We start from the raw sequence: 4353 nt of genomic DNA, 5'->3' as shown, positions 1-4353 counted from the left end.
TAAGACCAATGCTGGGAAACAGAGATGGAACTTTTGTGAATGGAAAGGGACCAAGAGAAGGTGGGTAGGGGTGGAGAGTAAAAAGAATCATGCTGTGCTGTGTGCAAATACCAGCTCCCCTCATAAATGTAATCATTATGTACTGCAAACATGTACTGGCTGGGCGTAAGGGCTCACACCTGTAATCCCAGCACTTGGGAGGCTGAGGCAGGAGGATCGCTGCAAGTTTGAGGTCAGCCTGGACTATATGGTGAGTTGAAGGCCATCCTGAACTACACAGTGAGACCCTGTCTCAGACAGACAAGCATGTACTGATAAAAGTAAAACATTTGAAAGAAAAAGGTGACCTAAAATGTTAGTAAGTACATGAGTAAAATAAAAGAGACATGGTAGGAAATGAAAAAAGACTTTTTATGGGGCAAAAGGGAGGAATTAAGGGAGAGGAGATAAAGGGATCAAAGATCAAGATATGTTTTATATGGACCAACACCCTCAAATGAATATAACTATTATATATTGAAAATATACCTCTATCAAGGTAAGCATTAAGTACTGCAAACACATACTAACAAAAATAAAACTGCAAAAAAAAATATTTAAGAGCATTGCATCCTAAGTATTTTTTACGTATTCATTTCCACACACACATATACAGTATTTGTGTCCAGGCATTTTCCTAGACAGAAATGCTTCTTTGTTCCCTTTTGTATCACCATTAATAGGTCAAAGGGGTAAGTCTGCATGAGGTTATAGCTGCTTACTTTGGGCCATAAAACGCAGCGCTTGGGCTGCCACGGTTAGTTTGGGCTATGCATGCTCTCACCCAAGTTGGTTCTCTCCTATATCCCTTTAAAGGGGAAATATAATTTGCCTTCCCATCAAAAACATTGCGCTGAGATTTTTGAACTAAGGTAAGGACTCTATGTTGGACAAATGCTTACAGCCATACCTAATAGTTCTCAAATGTCGAAGTACAAATCAACCTGAGCTTTAATAGTTTACATGTAGATGAAATATAACTAATAAAATGTGATATCTATTTTTGATAAAATAGGCAACTGGCAATTAAAGAAAAATTCCTTATTGCAAAAAGAAAAGTTTTCTAAATTTAAAGGGCAAAAAATAGGAGAAATAGGGGGCCAGGGAGATGGCTCAGTGGAATAAGTGCTTCCCTGCTTCCCTGGCAAGCTCAAGGGCCTGAGTTTAATCCCTGGTTCTGAAAAACAAAAAACAAAAAACAAAAAAAAGAGAAATTTTAGACACTGAAACAAGATAAGGTATGAGAGAGACAATATTTTTTATAGCTCTTGTTCAATACAATAAAGCCAAAAAAAATAAATATTTTAAAGAAATAAAATTTTATTTACCTGGGAATAATATGATTGCTTACCCAGAAAACTCAGTGGAATCAATTTTAAAACTGTTAAAATTGATAAGAAGTTCTGTATGATGATAGATTACAAAATAATTATGTATATTACAGCTTCCTTACAGAGCAGTGGTAACTACCTAGCCAATTAGGAAGAGATATTACTGATAAATGGCAATTTTAAATGCATAGGATAAATTTAATAAAAATATTGATAGCTTGTTTAATGGAAAAGGAAGACAAAGTAGATTTTATAGGCATTAATACATGAGAAGGTAACCCTTGGGTGGTAATATCTTAACATGTTGGTTCTCACAAAATTAATCCACAAACGTATAAGATATATTGGGAGTTTCCTTAGGAATGTGTTTACTTTATTTTTTTCCCATAATTTTATTGAGAAACAAATAGCAATGAGAGAGACAGTTTCAAACCAAATTGGTAGGACAGTTTCAATAATTCACAAATTGCATACCTTCTTCCTAGTGATTAATTGTTGTACAAGATGCAGACATGATATCCTATTTACAAACACCATTAGAACAAATCCCTGTATTCATTAAGAGAATGTAACTATATATCTATCCTAACCACTTTGAATACACAGATACAAAATGGACATTTCATCTGTATCCCCTTTTTTGGTTAAGTTCTGTTATATGAATATTATAGGTGTGTAAACTCAGCCAAATAGGAATGTGATTACTTTAAAAGCTACCACCAATAATCAATTCTACATTGTACTGTCATAGAATAGTTATTAAACAGCTATACATGGTTATTTAAATGCAGCCACTAAAATTATGAGTATATATCTATATTTTTTGACTGGATGAACATATAATGTTTGCGCAGCAAACTAACAAAAAGAAAAAGAAAATTTGTGTCGCCAGGCATTATACAAAGTACAGGAGACATAAAAAGTAGTGCTCATGGGTCCTGCTCTCAAACCTAGTAAGAGAGTCACTACATAATAGACTATAATAAAATAATGGGTCATTGTACTGATGATAAGCTCTGCATTTTATATGAGTACAGAGGAGGATCCCCACATACCCAGATACCCTGAGTCCAGCAGTATTTGCCTACTAGGACTGCCATAATAACATATAGCTGGATGCAAAAAGCTATGGAACAAAAACATTCAAAAATAATTATGTCTGTCCTGAACCTACACACATTTTTTTCTTCTTATTACTCTCTGAAAAACATAGTGCACCGACTTATCAGCATAGCATTTACATTGTGTTAGCTATTTAAAGAAAACAGGAAGATAGGAATAGGGTATCTGCAAATTCTGCACCACTGATGGAGAGGTTTATGAAATAGAAATCCACTTCTCACAGTTCTAGAGGCTGGAAGTCCAAGATCAAGATGTCAGCAAGTCTGGGTCTCTTCTGAGGCCCCTGTCTTAGACATGCATATGGCCATTTTTTTTTACTCTACCTTCACAGGGTCATTCTTCTGCATGTGCATCCCTCTGTCTCTTTGTGTGTCCACATTTGCTTTTATAAGGACACTAGCTCACTGGTATGAGGTCATCTTAATGGAATCATTTTAACCTAATTATCTCTTTAAAGACCCTAACTTAATCACTACAGTTGCAGTCACATTCTGAGTCACTCAAGAGTAAAGCTTCAAAATGTAAATTTTGAGGGAACACAGTCAGCTCTTAAAACTGTCCTAGCTGAGCCAGGAGAATCACAAGTTAGGTACTTAGTGGCCAAGCGTGGCCAGGTTAGGGACTTAGCAATATCCTGTTTCAACATGAAAAAACTAAAACATGTTGGGTTTGTAGCTCAGGGTAAAGGTCCTGGGTTCATTCTCTAGTACCACAATCAAATGAGCAAATACCAGCAACAATAACAACCACAACAACAACACCATCAACAACAAATACTTTGAAGAAAACACCTTTCCTCTACTCTGTAGCAATTTATAACTTGCTTTGTGAAGCTATTTGTCATTGTAATGAGCATAGTTTGGCCTATACACACACAACAGTATCATATTGGAAGTTACTACTTTTGAGTCTCTTGTATGAACTTCTTTAGGACTGCAAGACTGCCTTAACTTGAAAATTGTCACCTTGCATTGGTATAGCTTTTCACTAGCCTTTAATAAGGCTATATATATTCATTACAATAGGAAGGGCAGGTGTCATCATTCCACCTTACAGAGGAGGACTCAGAGGCTCAGAAAGATCTGGGCCAAGCAAGGCTTCACAGCAACTTGCTAAGGAACTAGGGCTAGAAAATAAGCCCTTGTTAAGTAGGCGATTGCTGTTTTTAGGTGCAGAGCAGGCAAAGCTGGTTTTGACGGTTACTCAACTTCTTCAGTATTGGTAAATGTTAAGAATAAATTCAACTGTACAATTAAATTCTGAGATGAAGCAATAATAGGCTGATTGGTCACTTGGTTGGTTGATTTTTGCCATTGTACAATAGATCTTCAAAACTTACTTTTCTTAAAACTTTGTACCATGTGACCTGTAGGTGCTCTTTGCACCAATTAAAATATGTGATTTGAAGCAAAGATGCTGACACAAATAATTTTTGCTTCTAAACAGAACTCTATTAAAATATAATTTTTCTCATTCAAAACATATTAGAACAAGGATTTTTGCGAAAAATTTATTTGGATGAAATTTAAATAAATTTTATAGTTGCTAGCATTGCACCAATGTTTCTTAGTTTTATTATCCTCTGGTTAAATAAGATATTAATATCAGGGGAAGTTGGTTGAAGATTATATGGTCTATGTGCTGAAGAGTAGAAGAGTCGCTATATTGCAACATCTATCTATCTATCTGTCTATCTGTCTGTCTGTCTATCTATCTATCTATCTATCTATCTATCTATCTATCTATCTATCTGTCTATCTATCTATCTGTTTAAAATTATTTCTAAATAAAAACCCAATTGAAAACTATTAGGAGAAGCCAGGAGTGGTGATGCATACCTGTAGTCTCAACATTTAGGAAG

This window comes from Octodon degus, unplaced genomic scaffold, assembly GCF_000260255.1.
Source record: "Octodon degus isolate 3935 unplaced genomic scaffold, OctDeg1.0 scaffold00235, whole genome shotgun sequence".
NCBI classification, from domain to species: domain Eukaryota; kingdom Metazoa; phylum Chordata; class Mammalia; order Rodentia; family Octodontidae; genus Octodon; species Octodon degus.
The sequence above is the reverse complement of the archived record's forward strand: the minus strand, read 5'-3'. Positions refer to the sequence as shown.